This window comes from Erpetoichthys calabaricus, chromosome 5 (assembly GCF_900747795.2).
Source record: "Erpetoichthys calabaricus chromosome 5, fErpCal1.3, whole genome shotgun sequence".
Lineage (NCBI taxonomy): Eukaryota > Metazoa > Chordata > Cladistia > Polypteriformes > Polypteridae > Erpetoichthys > Erpetoichthys calabaricus.
The window spans coordinates 44,836,203-44,857,906 of record NC_041398.2 but is presented as its reverse complement, the minus strand read 5'-3'; positions in this window follow the sequence as shown (position 1 = coordinate 44,857,906).

Below are 21,704 nucleotides of genomic sequence, written 5' to 3'. Positions count from 1 at the left end.
TCGCAAGTGTATTAAGGTGGTTTCTGGCTTAAGATTGCGATGTGAATTCTGGAGTACAGCCACTAAACAGTTCTTTAAGAAAGAGCTAAACCATTCATGATATTATATATGAGGAGGATTTTCAACTTAACTGGAAGTCATTTAAAAATAGGAGTTATATTGAATAATTCAAGCAGCCTGACTATAAAGCATTACAATTGTCAATTCTCTTTGAGGCAAATAAAAGAGCAGGCATTTTTGATATCCTGCAATATTTCTAACATGGGAAAAGAAGGTTTTAGAAAGATGATGACTGAAGGTGAAATGGTTGATAGCAAACACCTACATTTTGTAGATAAACTAAAATTCAGCCATTGTTGAGTTGAGATTACTCAGTATTGCCTTGCAAATCACAGATTTACCACTTCTTAAAGAATATCAGTTTCATCTGAATTTAAACACGGGAAGTATAATGCATCGACTGTTTCACGTCAGTTTAATTATGTATTTGAAGAGGTAACATTTGGTATAAATAACACTACTCGTGAGAAACAGATCATTAAACCATTGCTTTAGAGTTTATTTAATCGCGTGGTTTGACTGTGGAAAAAAAAATTAAAGGGCACAAATCAACCTGAATTGATTTTTTCCAATCCATGCTAAAGAAAGCAAAATCCCTTTTTTCATCTCCTTTTGTCTGCAATGAGGCTTAGACTCTCCATTGATATGATAATGGAAAGGAGTGAGGAGCCTTTTGCCTCTCACTTTGAAAAGCTTGTTTGTAGCACTTGATTTCACATCTCATGAACTCTCAGCTTAAAAGATATCAAGAACACACAACGCCTTTATTATGAAGATTTGGTACTTAACGCAAATCCCACAAGGCACTTGCCTCTAGCTTACAAGATCATAACTCAAGTATACTAAACTGTAAGTCCGCAGGCTAGAAATGGGGGTCTTAATGTACAGAGAGATCACATATGATGGCTGGTACCCCTGTTGCCCAAAGACATTCGCCACCATCCTAGCTGAGTGCAAAAAACTAAGCTAAAGTAGTAGGTGATCGGCCCAATTGCATAGTGATGAGTGACAGTGTGATCAGTGTGTTAAGTAACCTCGTCTACATGAGGCCTGGGCTCCGGGTAGTAGCTTTTTGTGGTGGCTCATGGTTCCCAAGTAGTGAGGTGGTAACATAAACACTCCCTGTCTCACGTGCTTTTGTTAAAATGTTTTACATATTTCTAAACATTTTGTAGACATTTCCAAACCTGATATATCCATCCATCCATTTTCCAACCCGCTGAATCCGAACACAGGGTCACGGGGGTCTGCTGGAGCCAATCCCAGCCAACACAGGGCACAAGGCAGGAACCAATCCCGGGCAGGGTGCCAACCCACCGCAGGACACACACAAACACACCCACACACCAAGCACACACTAGGGCCAATTTAGAATCGCCAATCCACCCAACCTGCATGTCTTTGGACTGTGGGAGGAAACCGGAGCGCCTGGAGGAAACCCACGCAGACACGGGGAGAACATGCAAACTCTACGCAGGGAGGACCCGGGAATGGAACCCAGGTCCCCAGGTCTCCCAACTGCGAGGCAGCAGCGCTACCCACTGCGCCACCGTGCCGCCCTCAACCTGATATATAAAGAGTATAATTTACTATAGTTTATAATGACATTAGAAAGCATACAGTATAATGCCGTAAGTATGAAGAAGCTTATGGGCATAACTGTGAACAAAGCTATGCATTTGCACAACTAGTGTGGTGTTGTGTACCTTCAAAATTGTAGGTCTAAAGCAGAGGTCTGCAATGTCGGTCCTGAAGGTCTGTAGTGGTTGTGGGCTTTTGTTCCAGTCCAATTTCTTGACGAGAATCAGTTATTGTTGTTAATGATCTTAGTCCTCAAACAACAACTTTCTGCTTCATTTTAGTTGTCTCACTTGTTAAGATCTGACCCCAAGTCTTAAACAGTGCATTAATGTTTTGTAATTGCTCCTTATTCGTAAGGTTCAGATGACAAAGGGACCATCAGTTCTCCATCAAACTTGTTTCCATCTACACCCGTGTGTGTTCATTGTGAATTATCTGTTTTAATAAAATATTTGGAAGAAATCTGAAGAGAAAAGAGTGAAGGACTGAGAATCACCACTATGCATCCTGCTATAAATCATTTGGATGATATCCTTGGCAAGGAAAAAAAACTACAATGTAAGAATGACCTGATATGTCAAAATGAAAAAACTAACAAGTCATGAAATTACATAAGATCTGTTATTGGCAAGGGTTGGTTTCTAATTAAACAATCAGGTTGAAATAAAATCCTGAATCCAATACGGCCCTCCATGACCAACTTGGTAGACATCTGGTCTGATGGATCTGAATGCAGGCAGAGCAAAGAAGCGTTTCAGATGCGTATGTTGCTGGGATTGTGCAGTTAGTACAAGGCTATGCCTGCACCCTACTGGTTTACTTCATAATTTAATATGTACATTATGTTTCCCCTTCATTATCTTTTTTTAAACTGCAAAGATGAATCTCCTCTAATCTCTCCTCCTAGCTCATTCCCCACTCCTGCAGTAAGTCTAGTCATTAGGTGTGATTTTCTTACGAAAAACATAAAATCTCAGATGTGGCCGCACACTTAAGATAATCCTCCTTTGACTTGTACTCTACATAGAGGGTTATGTAAGCCAGCATCCTTCTTAATCACATCTTTGCTTTTTCTTGATGTGGACAGTGATGCATTCTTCTCCTAAATGCAAAATTTCAGACCCTTTCATTTCAGATTTCATATTGTTACTTTCTATGTATAAAAGTTTACATTTACTGTTGTAGATGCCATGTGGGCTGGACGGGCATCTTGGCCAGAAGAGTGGATGGTTCCTTACCCAAACAGGAGGCTCCTAACAGGCAGATAGACATCAAGGCTGGGGAGGAGAAAGGGATCAGACCAGGAAGAAAGGAACCAAAAGGGATGGACGGTCAACCCACTGAAAAGAGATGTCGCTGGGTTTTTTTTACTCCCCCAGCACTCTAGATGGCAGCAGCCCTGGATATCAGTGCCCAGTGGGAAGCTTGCAGGCCATGCCGGGAGATGTAGTCCAGCAGAGCAGCCTCCTGGGGTCACTGGATGCCACAAGAGAGCACAGCAGGGAGACAAGCTCCCTTTTATTATGGACTTTCACGTGATGTTTAAGTGCTTCCAACGGGCAGTTGCCCTGGCACCGGAAGTACTCCCGAGTCCATAATAAAAGGGACCGTACTCCATTTTCCAGGTGTATCGGACCTGAGAGGACGGAGAGCAACACTCAGCTGGAGGAGGGTAGTGAGGTGGCGAGAGGATAATTGTGCAGACAGAAAATCTGTTCTTGTGTTACAGTGAAGGTATTGTGGTGAATAAAAACCATCTTTTATTTGAACCCGGGACTCTTGGTGTCTTCATGTTAGGGTTTGGGGCTCTCTGACACTCTGCTTTCCATCTCACATAAAATCTCACATACAATGCGCAGTGGTATAATGCGCATAATGCGCATCCTGCTTTAGCCCAAAATTTTCAGGTAAAAAAAGAAATTCATATACAATGCTCACCATTAACTTTTTAAGACTTTAGATAGATAGATAGATAGATAGATAGATAGATAGATAGATAGATAGATAGATAGATAGATAGATAGATAGATAGATAGATACTTTATTAATCTCAATGGGAAATTCACATTCTTCAGCAGCAGCATACTGATACAATAAATAATATTAAAGAATGATAATAATGTAGGTGAAAAACAGACAATAACTATGTATAATGTTAAATGTTAACGTTTACCCCCTCGGATGGAATTTAGGGTGGATGTTGGCAGGAGTGGTGAGATAAATAATCAGCTGAAAATGTCGAAAAAACTCACAGTAAAATTAGGCTCTCTTTGCTTGGAGGAATGTTAGATTCAAAGACTTGTGACATTTAATCCCTGCGACATTTGGAGAGACAGCAGAGTGAATGTGCCGAACTCAGATACTCAATGCGACAATGTCTTGTATATACTGTATTATTCTAAATTGGATTCTGACTTATCAGACTCTGATTTTAGTGTAAGTGATCTGGAAATCAAAAATGAAAGTCAGGTACCGGCATCAGCTGATCGGTCTCCAGCTGATCGTGGTGCTGAACATTTTAGTGTAGCTGATGGCAACATACAAACCAGATTGTGTTACACTGCAACTGCTGACACCCAGAGGATATACTTAATGGGCATACCGCCTATATGGGAATGTGATTCATATGCTGTAAGTGTTAAGAAGGTTTTTAGACCATTTTTCTCAATGTTAAACTATAGATTATTTTAATTTGTTTTGCACTTGAACTTTTGATATCTGGAAAAGTAGCATGTCGAACCACAGAAAAAGGAAGTGTTAGTAGAGACTAAAGAACAACTTTTGCAGACATGAAGAATTTAGAGAAAGGTCAAAACTTTAAATAGCAAAATTATATTTTAAAAAGGCCAAGTTCTAACTGGCATCTTCTGGACTTTCCATGTGCATAAAAAGTGAAGCCTTGGAACCATTGGTTCTGTTCGTTCAGTCTCACATTGTGAACATGTGCTGATATGGTCTGTCAAAAGAAGACCCGTGCCTTGAGATGCAGCAATGTAACCTGAAGAAACTCAAAGCATCACACATTAAATGTGTCAGCCAGCATCGTCTGTGACAACTCTTTGTTACATCTGGGTTGTATGGTGATTTGCTTCATCCATTTACCTAACTCTACCCCTAACCCTTAATTTGCTTCCACTTAAATGTTAAATCTCTAATGAGTGAAAAAAATGTATTACCTGCTACCCTTGCTTGCATTTAATAATTCCTCTGTCCTGCCTTTTGGGGTATAGATGTATAAAGAGAAGATGTCCTCTAATAGGGTAAGTGAAGCGCAGTAGCAGCCAGTTCTGTGTGTAGAATGAATCCATAGTCCCAGGCGCAAGTGCATTGTGGCTGCTTGGCTGTGTCTCTTTCCTGGCCAGATGAAGACAAGAATAGGAGAACAAGGGTTGAGGTGCAGGACATATGCATAGATCTACATAGCAGTTAGGATAGGGTCACCCCAACACCCTTCCACAATAAAACACTGACCCGTAATGATCACCATTTATATTTGCTGAAATATGAAAAATCTCTCAAATTCCCAGTGTAGAATTTCTCTCAAACCCCTTACTGGGCCATCCTCTATCTTGTGCCAGTCCATTGTAACTTTTACCCCTGATGACCATTTGTAATAGCAAGACTGACGCTCTTATCAATCAATCAACCATTATTTTACTTGGGTTCTTCAGTAGTGTCCATTATAGCTAAATATTTAATTAGACTATTCACTGTATTTATTTATACTATTTTTTTGAGCCTTGAGTAAATTGATCCCTGAGGAAACAACATCACTTTGGTTATGTATGAACGAGTAGTAAATTGTCATGGCCTGTAGTTTGTTCCAGGAACATAGACTGTCATGCTAGGCCTATAGAGTTAGTGGCCTGATAAATCCAAAAGTGCTAAAAGCATCCTATTAATAGTTTCCTGCTCTCAAGGTACTTGAGTCTACTGAATAAAAAGCTCTTTTATTTTTATATAAGGCAGCACAGGCAACAGAAACCATCAGTGAGTGAACCACTACACCAATTTTATGCTGAAGCAGGATTAAAGGGGTCAAGATGGCAGACAATGCCTTTCATCCTCCACATGTACATGATTTAATGATAGGATGTTCAAAGAGGAGAAAATAATCAAGCCCTCCAAATTTAAAAAAAGACATTGGATGAATGGCTTTGACTGACTGAATTAGATCCCACTGCATCACATTCGCAAACTTGTCCATCCTAACAACATGTTGCCGAAGTCTTTGTACTTGACAAAGTCCTTCACCCATGTGAATTCAGGCTGAGCCCTTGGTTTCAGTAAATAGTCCACCATGTTGCCTCATGCCTTTCTACAAGTAGGCAGTGCTTACATGGGCTTGTGCTCAGATTATTCGTTCCTCTCTGCTTACAAGAGAGCCTTACAGCCCGTGGTGCTGATGGAGTGATGGTGCTGATGGAAACCTTTACTTAAGTACTTTCATAGCAATTACAGCTTCAAGTCTTCTTGGTAAGTCTCTGCAGGTTTTGCATACTTGGATTTGGTCATTTTATCCCATTCTTCCAGTTTGATCCATTCAAGCTCAATTAGACTGGATGGAAAATATCCATAAGCTGCTATCTTCAGGTCTCTCCACAGATGTTACATGAGATTTAAGTCTGGGTTTTTCTTGACTTTGTGAACATAGAAACAATTATTTTAAATCAATTTTTGGGTTGGTTCATTTTCCGCTCCTAGGATTGTTGCAAAGGTTAAGAATTTTATATATACAGCCGACCCTTGATTTACGACTGGCCTGACATGCGAACAACTTGGTTTATGACCAAAATTTTTGTTTTGAATTACGACCAACATCTTGCATTACAACCCGAATGTGGTCATGTGTATCTGCTTGTGCGATTGTAAACAAACAGCAGAGTGCATTTGTAAGTGTCAGTCGGAGCTCAGATACATGTGTTTGTGGACATAATTTCGGTCAGTGCAGTGATTTATATAATTTATTTCAATAATTGTTAAGGAAGGAAGAGAAGGTAACGAAGGTAAAGAAAGCGATCACAATCGAAACAAAGAAGGCAATTGTGTGGAAATATGAGAGTGGCGTTCGTGTGACCGATCTCGCTAATATGTACAGCATGTCGAAATCCACCATCTTGACAATTTTACAAAGAAAAAGATTTGTATAAGGAAACTCCTTCCAAATAATAACCACCTTCCATTTCATTCTCCTCCTCCTTCCTTCTTGCAAGCCAAAGATGTCAACTTAAATGGTGAGTACAATATGATGGTTCAGAACACATTAAGGGCATTTCCATTATTTCTTATGGGAAAAATAGTCTTGACTTACAACCAACTTGAGTGACAACCAGCCTTCGCGAACAAATTGAGTTCATAAGTCAAGGGTCCACTGTAGTAGGAACTAGAATTTGTAACAGAGCCTCAAACCAAATCACCCCCTTTATTAAACAAAACACTTTTATTACAGGCTTATTTAAGCACACGGTACACAATTCTCAGACTTTTTTGCCCTTTCTTCCTCTGCTCATCCCAGGTGAGTATTGGTCTCCTCCTCTCCCGATTCTCATTTTCCTGCTTTGGGTAGAGCAGCTGCTTTTATGTTGAACCTTGGAGAACTTCCAGCACCAGAACATTAGTACTCAGAAAGTACTTTCAAGTCAAATGAAATTTCTATAAAATAAGAGAATCTTCTTCTGGCAGCTCCATCTGGTGACACCCAAGGAAACTGACAGAGATGCCCTCCTGGACTCTATGTAACCCTGATGGTACCCAAGGCTGAGCCACACCAGAGGAGCACTGATACCAAGCAAATTGGAGGCAGGGACAGTCACCTGAGATATTGTCAGTCGCCAAATTAAGATACGGAGCAGTATCCATCAAGATGATCTTAAGACTACTTGCATTGTCTGTCTTCATAGTCTCCCAGCCTGGGATGGGCACCCATTTGTGACAATTTCTCTCTCTGACTATATATAAATATATATAGTATATATTTAATGCGACATTAACTGAGTCACCCACTCACTCATCAACAAAAACACTATTTGCTTAAAGCTAAAAAGCTGAAATTTGGCAGGATGGTACATCTAGGGCAGTAGGAATGCACTATGAAAGGATATTTCAATATATTAATATCTGAGGACAGAAAAACAAAATATCAAAACTATATACCCCAAAATCTCAGAAATGCCTAGACGGATTTAATTGACATTTGTTAAAAAAACAAAGTTACCTGACATTACTTTTTTGATATTTGTCATTAATAATGCTCTTGTAAGTAGGACATTGTAATGAATCCCATGTTTTGCCACAGCACTGACAGCAATCACACGGGGAAATGGCAGGAGGCGGTTTATGCAATTGAAGGCAGTTCATACAAGCAAAGTACATGGGGCAGAGTGGTGGCTCTGAGGTAGGGGTCTACACAGGCAATCAGAAGGTTACCGGTTCAAATCCCGTAAACACGCAAAGTGACCCTTGAGAAAGGCCCTTAGCCTTAAGCAATAAAAAAACTCACACTGTTCCATTCCATCTGAACTAGTGTGGTGCTGAGGTGTTGCCCATTGCATGGGTCCTAATCTGGGTTGATTTGTCATGTGGTGGGTGCAGCATTGCGCTGTATCAGTGCATGCTCCTAACCCATACAAGAAAAGTTAAAGGAGCAAAGTTCAATGAAGCTTAAAGAAGTCATGGTTAGCAAGTGCTTGTCGGGTGTGATGGCTATGGGAGTACTCAATTCTGAGCAGCTGATCCGGTAAGAAAGGTAGCTAATACATACTCCACCAGCCCCTTCATTCTTATTTGGAACCTTGTGCAATGCCAAAGTGGTGATGTCAATTCCCATCAGCCTGCTCCAGAGGATTTCATCAAGTTTAAATAAGAACATCAATAAATGTGGTGTCATCAAAAATAACAACTTCTGATTTGTTTTTTCCGAACCACTTTGGCATAACAATTTCATTGTGTAGATGGATGACAGCATTTATCTTAGAGCAGTGTTTCTCAGCCTTTATGGCCTTGGAACACAGCTTTAACCTTTTAAGTTTTTTGACAGACAGCATTTGAAGGGTGTGTGGAGATTCCCTTTTTATAAATCAACCATGATTGGAAGAGCAGGGGAAGTGGGTCCCCATGGTAAAATGAGTGCGGTTAAAAATAAGGAAAATATTGTGCAGTGTTGTTGAACACAGGTGTGTGATGATACATTTCAGATAAACTGACTGCTACATTGTATGATAGAATTTTCTTCATTCATTATTTCAGTATGAATCACATTGAACTTATACAGGATGATATCAACAATAGTAATATAAAACTGGCATTATATACATATTATTATTTTTATTATACTAATAATAATAATACATTTTATATACAATTTAAGAAATGCCAACATTGTAAAGTGTATGCTAGCCATTCCAGCAATTAGGTAGAAATCCATTCTTGGAGGGTTTTTGTTCACGTTCTGGAACAGTTAAATATTCATAACAGGCACATAAGGCACAGTCCTTCTAAAACTACTTATAATTCTTGCAAAATAAAGGAAGAAACAGAAAGATATGTGCATGTTTCCAAATTTTACATCATCTATGTGTTCTCCTCTAGGGAGCACTAGCTCCCTGATTGGAATAAGTTCTTTTGCAATTGCAGCGTCTTAAGTAACCAAAAACTATATAGATATAATTTTAAAGAGGCGATATCCCTCCCATAGTGATACAGCGGTAAGAAATCACATAAGAGAAAATAATTTAGCTCTCCTTAATGACGATTTACACGGCATTACAGATGAAGGAAGCCATAGCGAGACTGTTATCAAAGTGAGATCTCAATGTATACAGTCTGCCATTTTTGTCGCTGCCCTGGAAGGATTTTCTGGATAGGATGACATCATCTCCCATCCGCCCGTTGGCTTCAAAGGTGTCTCATGCAATGTTCCAAGGCTTTATACTCTTTCTCCATGTGCAGGCCCTTACTTAGGTAAACCATGCCATTCCAAACAAGGCAACGAGAGGATCCAATATCATGCTGACTCTGTCACACAGAACTAGTACTATGCCCATTTTCGTAATTGTCTCTTTCGTGTCTTCTTATGCTTGACTAGCAGTTCTAAATGATGAGCCCCTGTGTGCTAAATCTGGCCTTTAGCTATACATGTGAGAAGAAGCAGATTTATAAAATATTTTTTGTACAGAGCACAGTGACATATTCAAAATATAAACTTATTACACCATGTAAAACATTTTTATCCCTTTTGCTTGCCTTGCCTTTTTATCCCTTTATTTTTTTTTATTGGTTTCCCTCTTATCCTTCCTGACATTTTGAAATTATGATATTAAAACGTCTTAGCCCAGTGCACACAGGGATCCTGTCATTTCAGATTGGGGCAAGGTTGCCTGGGGTGAGGCCTATTGTGAGAAGTCTGTCATGAGTTAAGTGCTGGTCTGGATTTTGTGTTGTTTTTTTTTTTTAAGCCTGCAGCCCTTTTAGTGCTTCAAGGTGACAGAAATCACAATACATCATCTAAAATAATTTATATTCTGCTTCAGGAAAAATCATGCTATATACTGAAAATAGAAAGAATATACTGGGCTAAATGGCAAGGTCTTTTAGTATAAATTTGTTCAAAAATACCAAAAAGCCTAAATTACTCTAAAAGGAGCTCCTCAGTTTGTATCAAGATGTCAGGATATGCATGATGGATATTCGCCAGCCTTTCACAAACTGTTGTTATTGGTGTTAATTATGGGCTGCTCTGTAAAGCCGATTTCACCATACACAACTTCTTGTCTTGGGTGTGTCAGATATACCGACCGCAGCTGCTGATTTTGTTACCAGAACACGTCAATTTAAATTGCTGAAAATCACAAAGTATGTTATATTTACTGACTGCATGCCGACCTTCTAGCACAGCTGTGCTTGCCCCTTCTTGTGGCAGAGCCACAACTGTATGAAAGGTTAACAGCTACAAGGAGTTTAGCTGCAGTCTCGACCCTTTTTTGCGTTTTTCCATTCTGTTGTGGTACGTAAACATGAGACATCACAGAGACAAACGTCTGTTCTGTTTGTGATGTCCAAAACATCTGCTTTCCTTATTCGTTATTAGTAAAATATAGGCATATAAGCCCACCACTATGACTAAAGACAAAGTGAAACAGGATTGATTCTGTTGGAGCAAGATGTGCACTGGTTTGAATGAGTCACTTGGCGTGTTATATTAGGTGACCAGTTTCACGGGAACGCAATGCCGACAGCGTCTGACTAGCTAAGATTAATTAAATGAAGGCTACAACTGAAAATCATTGGAAGAGTGGTATAATGTGACAACCACAATGAATTAGTGGGCCTTCCTAAATAGAGAACTTGCAGTTGTATCCCATGTGATATGACTGTATGGGCTTCTTGTAACACCGTCTTCAAAGTCTGTTTCCTCCATATACAATAAGTTAACCCACACATGGGTGTACAGTTTGAGGAATGAAATCTTATTTAGCATTTTACTGTGTCTGGTGATCCATTTTTTCTTTTTTAGGTGCGCAGAATGTTCTAGCCTATTGTGACGGCAATCAATAGGAAGAAATTGTCATCCATTTCTAGATGGTGTAGGAGGCTATTACCTACAGTAGCTCCCCCAAATCAGAGGAACCACACATAAATTAAACATAGTAGACAGCATACCCATGAACTAAACAAAGCATTCTGAGATGGCAAAACGTCTCAAACACTTCACACATCATCTAGGCTCACTGACATGCCTTATAACATCCTGCATGTGACAAAAGACCTTGTATGTCTTGTGTATGAGTTGACTCATATTCACTTTGTGATTTTCTTCTTTAGCAAAAAGATTATCATGTTGTTGTTATGGATTTTCTTTTGTCATCTTTGATTACGTCTGTGCTGATTTACCACACATGTGTTTTCTAACAGGACCACAAGATCCAAGTAACTAATTAAGAACAAGCCACTTAATAACCAGTTTGTTGAGTAAGTTCTCCTCCAACATGATAATATTTCAGTGAAACTCTGTTCTGTTCATAAGCTTTATCAAGGGTTAGCATCTGCTACTGCACACCTTGCCTACCATTTCCATTGGAGGATATCCTCCTCCCTTCAACAACATTCACTCCAACCTCCTCCCTGTAACCTCCTGTAAAGCGTCATCGTCCTCCCCACCTCTGGATTATTTTCTGTTTTAGAAGTGTGTGCTTTATGATTGTGCTCACTATGACAGACACTATAATAAAACAAACTGTTTGCTGTACATATTGCCTTAACCTAGCAATGTAGAAACACATTCTACTCAGTGAAATATATTATGAGCTTTCATAAATGATTTGAAAAGTAGAAATAAATACACCATTATTCTAAAAAGTATCCACAGGAATGGAACATTTAAATGCATAATAAACTGACCAAAAGCTTAAAGGAACACTTTGAAAACACGTCAGATCTCAATGGGGAAAAAAAGTCAGTGCTGCATATTTAACCTGGCATGGACTGGGTAATATGTTAGGAACGAAAGGATGCCACATCATTTGATGGAAATGAAAATTATCAACCTACAGAGGGCTGAATTCAAAGACACCCCAAAAATCTAAGTGAAAAAAATGATGTAGCAGGCTAGTCCATTTTGCAAAATTTCATTGCAGCAACTCAAAATCATACTCAGTGGTTTGTATGGCCCCACGTGCTTGTATACATGCCTGACAACATGCTCCTAATGAGACAACAGATGGTGTCCTAGGGGATCTCCTCCCAGATCTGGACCAGGGCATCACTGAGCTTCTGGACAGTCTGAGGTACAACCTGGCAGCGTTGGATGGACCGAAGCATAATGTCCCAGAGGTGTTCTATTGGATTTAGGTCATGCGAGCGTTGGGGCCAGTAAATGGTATCAATTCCTTCATCCTTCAGGAACTGCCTGCATACTCTCACCACATGAGGCCAGGCATTGTCGTCCACCAGAAGGAACCTAGGACCCACTGCACCAGCACAGGATCTGAGAATGGGTCCAAGGATTTATATATTACCTAAAGAGGTACCAGTGGTAGTGCTGCAGCATCACAGTAAGGAGACCAGGATTCACATCCCAGTATTGTGTGTTCTCCCCATGTCTTCCTGGGTTTCCTCCAGGTGCTCTGCTTTCCTTCCACTGTCCAACGATGCAGGTTAGGTGGATTGGTGAGTCTAAATTAGAACATGTGTGTGTGAATGTGTTCACCTTACGTTAGACAGACGGCATGTCCAGGGGATTGTTCCAGCCTTGCCATCCCTATGCTTGCTGAGATAAGTTCCAGCTCCCCAGGACCCTGTTAAGGATTAAGTGGGCTTTGAAAATGGTACGATATTACCTAAAGAGAGACGAATGCTTGAAAATGCATAATGAGTAAACAGCAACATAAAAAATTTCAGACTTCATGTGAAAAATTTATTTATGGAAACTAGTTTGTGTGTGTTAGGATATTTAAGTGTAGGTCATTTTGCAGTGGCAGCTGTAAAATAATGAGACAGAAGTGTTGGGGTTCCAGGGTAACGCCAGTTGTTAGTCACTCTTTTAGGGTCTATTTTCAATGCTCTCTTTGATGTCTAGTTGGACAAATATCCTTTACTTCCTGTCTTGAGGAACTGTTGTAGTGGCATAAAGGTTGGGACTACAGAACGTCTTCTTCCAGGTCTTTCTCTTCTTGTCTGTATGGAAGCTGTTGTGCAATATCCAAATGGTCCCTCTGTATGCTCTTAAAATCCTTCTATATAAAAGATTCTCTATGCCTGCTTATTTGGCAGAAAATGGCTAATAACCATCAAATATTCATTCTTTCACTTATAAAAGCAAAGCGGTAATTGGTCAAACACACACATAAAAAGATAGCTACTTCTCCACCATTCTAATAACTGGCTAGCAGTGAATAACTACACACATTGTGTGAATGACTGGCAGCTGTCATATCCCCATTCCAATCCTTCAAGCTTGCATTTGTACCAGTGGTAGCACAGAGGATGGAACAGGAAAGATGGCATCGTTTTGGGAAGAGTCTTGTCAGAGAAAGGAGGATGCCTTAAAATGGACTCTTTATATATGCCAATCTGATGTAAATAGCATTAAACAATTTAACCATTGATCTGGTGTAGCAGCCTTCATCACAACATACAGAAAACTCACAGGAGCAAGCAAACATCTATTCTTCAACTTCATCGAAACAGATGGAGGATTGCAAACCTGATAATGGCTATAGAGAAGCTAAATTGTAAGATTTTGAGGCATTCTAATGACAATATATGCAGATTGATAGAAGAATCGCTTTTCTAAGGTCATCATCTACACATTGGTCAGCATGGCATGCCATGTGGTGATTAAACATCGTAATGAAGGTGAAGGTGAAGCCATCTGAACATGTAGACTAACATTTCTGCACTCAGCATAAGAAAAAAAAATAAACCAAGAAGCTATTATTTCTGATGTAGCAGTGGGAAGAAAACTTCATAGTAAACCTTTCAGAAATTAGCAAAGATGACAGCTTGGCAAACTACACAGGGGACCAGCTTAGAAGGTAAGGTGATAGTCGTTGAAAATTACATTCACCAAATTATTTAAAGCAGATGTTAACTAAACAGCTGGGATTATCTCTAATGAATTATACAGGTGGATGTAAAAAAAAATAATTTTACAAAGCCCAAGCTGCCAAAAGTAAAAAATATTACTTACAAACACTACAAAAATCAACAAATGAAGGGTTCATGGGGCTCAATTTCAGGTGTTAGATGTAACAATCTGTCTTTTATGCCCAGGATTGATTTCAGAATTTCGCTGCAAATTTTACTTTCTCTTATCTAAGAAAACACTTTGAGTTGCCCAGGAGTGAAGCGGTATGTCCAGAGATGTCTGGTTGGAAAACATAGGCTCATGGGGACTTGCAGCCATCTGAAATGGAAGGCTTGTACAGATACTCCACTCTTTGGCTGCTTATTCTACAAAACCCTGAGATCAGATTCACTGAGCCCTTCCTGTGACTGCATCACAACACCATTTAGCCTGCATTATACATTGGACAATAACAAGTTATCCTAAAATGTTCATGAAACTTTGTACAGCTGGTTTTGAGTGATGTGGGAGGAAACATACAATCATACATGCAAATAAACTGTAAGTTAGCTTTATTTACGTACATACAGCTGAATTTACAGATTGCAAACGTCCACTTGTAGCAAAGTACTATTGGCCATTTGTTAGTTTGCTCTCTCCTTAAATGTATATGAAAAAGTGAGTTGATGTGAATGTACCTGTTATTAGGGATCCTCACCTTTAAGGTGGAGACACTGCATAGATAGGACAGGACAGGAGATTTAACCTGGATAGGTATGAGGAGACAAAGGAAGACATCTGGAGGTAAAGTGAGGAGAAACAGCACACTAGTGAGGGAAATCCAAAACTGGAGCCACCTAAAGAAAGTTGGATTTTTGTCCAAACTTACATGTATTTCAGAAGACAAACTCTTTCGTTTGTAGTTTCTCTGATGCACCCAACTAATTTTCCAGTAGGAGAGAACATTTATATTGTAGTGTCAGCATCGAGCACCACAATGGATGGATTCTCTACTCTATACATGACTCTTTGAGATGGTTTGCTATCCTTAAAGTTTCATAAAATGTAGGCATATTTAATTGAATATAGAGTTTCTTTGAAATAAATTTTGTATGTCAAATATTCATTTTTTACTCAGGAGCATCCTTGATTGTTTGTATGCATATTGTCTACAGCACATACAGTACATAGTCATTGCATACAAAAATCTGGAGTTGCACAGACATCTCCACAGTTGTCATTAAAATGAAATAGTTTTGTTTGTTTGCATGAATGTGAGTCCACATACAGTATACAAAAGTATGAATTTACCTTCAGGATGTCATGAAGTCACAAGTATTAAGTATTTTTATGATTTTTGGGATTAGCATCAGAGGTGCTCAGATAAGAATTTGGATACAACTGTCAATGATGTAAGGAACTGAAATAAACATACTTTAACCACATAATAGTTAAATGACCTACTATATTTCAAAATTGTTTCTGGAGTTAAAGCAATGAATTTATATAAGTGAGTATTAAAGAGGTGGGGGTCTTGATGTGCAAGCGCATGCTGTAGATTCATAGTACAGAGCAAGGCAGTGTACAGATGGCTCAGTCGAAACCCAGAAAAGGTCTAACACACAGCCTGCACAGACACAGTGAAAATGGACAACTTATAATTTACATCAAATGAAAGTGTCTGCCAAATAAATTAATTAATATAAAATCTAAATAAATGTCTTTCTGAATGGCTTGTTGTCATAAACCTGATATGTAGTGGTAGAGTTTTGTGTTCAGGCTGCTTAATTTCAGGACAGCTTTTTGCCAATGCAAGGCAGGCCTCTGACAGCTTACAGTGAAAATCTCATTACAAAAAAAAAACAAGGTACAAAAACCGGTGACAGGAAATCTGCCCAAACCCACCAGAATGATAGGTTAGCAGAGCTCATAATTAGACAGCTCCCTTTTTTGAAATACGGAATTTGCTGTCAAATTATGCATTAAGTGAAACCACCTCTTTGTTATTATTTTTACCCAGCAGTGTTAAATTTTCAGACAGTATGGTAGCCCTGTGATTAATGACAGTTCCTCTCAGCCAAACAGTCACCTGTGTTCATTTCCCTGTCCTGTCACTGTATGCTGTTTGCATGTTCTTCCCCTGGGTTTTTCTTTGTAAACCTTGGCATCCTACCCCATCCCAATAATGAACAGGACGACTTAATTAGGAAAGTCTACTCCATCGCAGGCCCTAGACACGCTGGAAGCTGCTGTGGAAAAGAAGATGATGGCAAAATGGGATGCCATCATGAAAAATGCCCCCCATCCTCTCCAGGAGGCGCTGTGTTCAAGCACTTTCAGCCACAGGCTCATTCCACCACAGTATACTAAGAAGCAACTCTGGGGGTCTTTTCTGCCCACTGCTATCAGGCAATTCAATGTTCTTGATATGTTTAATTTTATTTATTTACTGGTGGGTAACTTGCTTCGCTCGCCCACCCCCCCAACCAAACACTTCTTGCTGGCCACTTCGAATCTGAATCTCTGTGAAGTGGGGGGGCTGAACACACGCTAAGGAGATGCGGACGGATCAGCTGCTGGCTTGCAGCTGGTGCTACCGAGCTGCGTGATCTGCATGTAGCGCTGCGCGTCGATCATTTAAAAGCCTGTACAGCATTTGTCCTTTTGTCTCACTTGTTTGTCTCGTGGGACGTTAAAATGTCTCTGAGAAATTGTTTGTAAGTAGGGTGTGACGTGCAAGTAGTCTCGCGGGACTTCAACGTGTCTCTCCAAGATGATCACATCTCGACCCAAGATTTTTTTATATAATAGATTTACTTATCAATTGATTGATTGGCTGTATTATCAGTCCTGTGATTATGTATCCTTGTTTTTTTGTGCTTCTCCTGCTGCATGCTGCATAGATGACATCTTGTGCAATAGTGTTCATGTGCAATTAAGGTCTTATGTTGAATGTTTGTGTTCTACCTTATTTCTTCTTATCCTTTTTTAATTATATTTATTTATATTTTGACACTGCAGGGACTGCACCTAATTTCGTTGTATTTGTTACAATGACAGGGTACTAGGGTGTTGTACGATGTTAGCTATTATGGATGTACTGAGAAGTTAAGCTCACAGAAGTTTTCTCCCTTACATACAGTGCTGCAAATTACAGGCTCCCACTTTGGTAAGCCAGGGTTTTGAAAAAGCATGTACAGTAGCACCTCAGTTAATGACAGATAATACATTTCAGGACACTTGTTTGTTATAAGAAACTTAGTTATTGGAGGTAGAAATGCAATAGCAGCAATATTGATACACGTTGTAACAATGCCGAGGGGAAGGGGTGGGCTTGCCTTTAGTACGGCTACCACCACTGTCCTAATTTTCCACAACTCCTTCATTGTATTCCCTGCTCTCTCATGTGCCTTATCCCCTGCCTGCACATTCACATTGCTGACTCTGTATCACATTGTTCCCCTGAGTTCAGAGGCCACATCAAGATAATAATCAAGTCAATAAATGCATGCAATAAAAATAGACTCAGTTGCATAGCATCTACAACTCATTAAGCATCTTCTTTTATTCATCATGTAATCATTTCACTGCTAGCCATCACTCTTTACATTTTGTGCCAATATTATTAGACTCTTGCTTTAACCTTTTAAAGATTTCAATATTTTTACTGTCAATTTTATATAATTGAATATACATCATTATTTAAAAGACATTCTTGCTTTGTTTAGTTTTAGAGACCTTTCAAATCAGAGAAAGCAGAACCTTGACTATTGCATTTAATAACAAGGAATGTGGCACTGCTAAGTGACTAGTCTACTTAATCGAAAAGAACATATGGTACCTAACGCTGCCTTCAAATTATTATGCATCTTCAACGGGTGACAGCCAGCTTTTCTCCTGACTTTTATGTCTGCTGTTTACATTGTAATGAATTATTATTATTATTATTGCCCATATCAAAAAAATGAAAAAGCAGTCTAAAAGATCACAGATTTAAAAGAGAAATTTAATTGCTTTTATCTGTAATGGTTACCTGGGACAGAATATCCTCGCAGTTGACTCATGCCTTGTACCAGATGTTGTTCAGATAGGCTTCACCGTTCTTCAATCCAGTATGGAACTAAGAAGACTCAGTAAATTATTAAATAATGGAATATACTAGTAGGTGGACTGTAGCTCCTACCATTGGATTTAGTGGGATAAAGAATAGTAGGATATACAGGATTTTGCTTCTGATACACAATGATTATTATGAATATTTCTGATCTGCACCATGTGGCTCAGGTCTTTTTGCATTAGTAGAACATTTCTGTATATGTTGTATCAGTCTGTAGTTTCACCACTGTGGTTTTACACAGGGCTATGTTGGCGCAGGAGCAGGAGAACAGAGAATGTGAACAGATTTACCACATTAAGCAGGAATGCTTGCTCTGTTCTGGACGATAGCTTAGGCACTGTGAAGGTAGAAGCAGGGAGAGAGAGAGAGAAAGAGATGGATGTGAACAAAGTCTTCCTGCATTAACACCCAGGTCAGCCAGCTGAGCACCTTCAGCACAATGCACAACTGAAGATCTTTGCCATCAACTTCTATAACAAAATATCCTCTGGCTAGATGATGTCTTTTTTTATCATTTTCATATTTTAATTATGAATGCATTATTTTTTCATTAATTCTTTCACTAGCAAGACTTTAGCATGTGCTATGTAGTTGTTTTGTAAATGCTGCTGTAACACTGCAGTTTCCCCTTGGGACCAATTAAGTTCTATCTATCTATCTATCTATCTATCTATCTATCTATCTATCTATCTATCTATCTATCTATCTATCTATCTATCTATCTATCTATCTATCTATCTATCTATCTATCTATCATCACACATACAAACCTAGGTGGCATCTTCCAACTACTGATGAGGCAGACAATGAAAGAGAGCAATATTAAAGTGACACAGTCAGTAACTACCTCTCATTGAGCACCAAAGTCAGACAGACAAGTGACATCACTTCCACCCCACCTTTGAAATTTAGAATGTTAGAACATTAGAGCAACCCAGAAAAGAACAGGCCATTCAGCCCAACAAAGCTCGCTGGTCCTATCCCACTTAATTCCTGCAAAATAACATGAAGTCGAGTTTTGAAACTCCCTAAGGTCTTACTGCCTACCACACTACTTGGTAGCTAATTCCAAGTGTCTATCATTCTTTGTGTAAAGAAAAACCTCCTAATGTTTGTGTGAAATTTACCCTTAACAAGTTTCCAACTGTGTCTCCATGTTCTTGATGAACTCATTTTAAAATGTCAGTCTGAACCCACTGGATTAATTCCCTTCATAATTTTAAACACTCCAATAATGTCAGCTCTTAATCTTCTTTTGCTTAAACTGAAAGGACTCAGCTCTTTTAATCTTTCTTCATAATTCATCCCCTGTAGCCCTGTAATGAGCCTAGTTGTTCCTCTCTGGACCTTTTCTAGCACTGCTATGTCCTTTTTGTAGCCTGGAGACCAAAACTACACACAGTACTCCAGATGAGGCCTCACCAGTGCATTAAAAAGGTTGAGCAGAACCTCCTTGGACTTGTACTCCACACATCATGTTATATAACCAGACATTCTGTTAGCCATCTTAATGGCTTCTGTACACTGTCTGAAAGTCGATAGTTTAGAGTCCACTATGACTCCTAAATCCTTCTCATAAGGTGTACTCTCGAATTTTCAGACTGCCAATTGTGTATTCAAACCAAACATTTTTACTTTCTATATGTAATACTTTACATTTACTGACATTAAACTTCATCTGCCACAAATCTGTCAAGTTCTGCCACTTCTGGACCCTATAAGATATAAGTAACCTTAAGACTGAAGTTGGCATTCATTTGAGAACCAGCTTCATGAGAAGACAGAACCTCCAACACAGAAGTTACCTTAATGGACCTGAAACATTTTTGCTTTCAGTTGTTTCTTCATTCCATCAACTAGATGAGGTACCATGAATGAGGTACTAGTGCTAATTCATGACTATCTCTCATTATTTTTACACTACTTATCCTACCATTCTAAAGTTTTTCAAAGTTGATCAGAACTATCGTCAAATGATATTAGTTAAAACAGCAGGTCGTATCTTGTTAAATCGTTTATTAAAAGTATATATTTATTTGAACAACAGTCTACACTGATGCTCTATCAGGATCAGAACATAAAGGCAGAGTCCCTACATTACATCATCACAGGCTTCCAAATTCTCACAAATACATTTAGGAAAGCAAGCAGTAATCTTTCATGTACTGGTGGTGGTGTTGACAATAAATGACATTTTTCAAATTAAAGCTTGATGGATTAATTAACTGAATTTCAAGTAAAGGATTGTAAGATTGTAGGAATCACTGTTACCCACTTAACTACAACAGATAGACGCTTAGGACACAAAGTAAAACCGTTAAGAAGCATTTTAATTATTTTCTTCTCAATAATCATGCCCAAAGCACCACAGCCACAATATCACAGGTAATAAACACAATCAATAGAAATATCTCTCTACATCTTCTCCTCAACACCTCCTAGAAAGCTTTGTCCACCTCCATCCAACTCTGGCTCCCTTGCTGGATCTTCAGCCATCCTTTAAATAGTGCCTGACCCAGAAATGCTTCTGTTCTTCCTCCCACATGACTTGCCAGCACTTCTGGGTCAGATAGAGACCTCAAGTTCTTTAGTTAGCCCGGAAGTACTTCGGGGCTCCCATCCATGTGATCCATTAGTACTTCCAGGCTTTAGGGAAAGTATGACTCCCCAGCTCCTTCAACATCTCCCCCTGGCTGTACCCATAGCACCAAAAAGGACTGAGAAACCAAACTCAAAATCCCAGGATGCCCTGTGGGACTGGAGGGCACCGCTATACTCCAGGGGAGCTGCCATCTAGCATCTTGGGGGAGGCAGTGTTCAAATGTTTCCGACTTCCCCCTTCCTTTCATTCTCAGGGCACCCCGGCCGGGTTGAGCTGCTGGCCGTCCATCACAGGATATTTATAAAACTTCTATCAATAATAAATATTAGGGTGACAGTACTGTACAGTAGTGGGTTCAAATCTTAAGTGGCTCACTGTCTGTGTTTGTTTTTGCTTTTTTTTTTCAGAATTTCACAGTTTACACCTACACTGTTAAAAATAACGATTCTTTAATGGCACTTTACTGGGCTGTGAGGTTTCTGATAGAGTCATTCCTTGACAAAGAAGTATTTCATTCTGAGAAGAGCTCTTTGTATACCGTATGAAATTGGTTCTTTGAGCTTTGGAAAGGTTACTGATATATGGAAAAAGCAGAAATCTTTAAAGTATAGTAGGCTACCTAACAGGATAGTAAACAGATCAAGAAAACCTGAACTGAGTCTGTGTTATTGTACACAGCAAGAGTCCTTTCAAACTTTTACAAATCTGTCATCATCTGTTCATGGTTATTTATAGGGCCTGTTACTGATAATAATAATAATAATAATAATAATAATAATAAT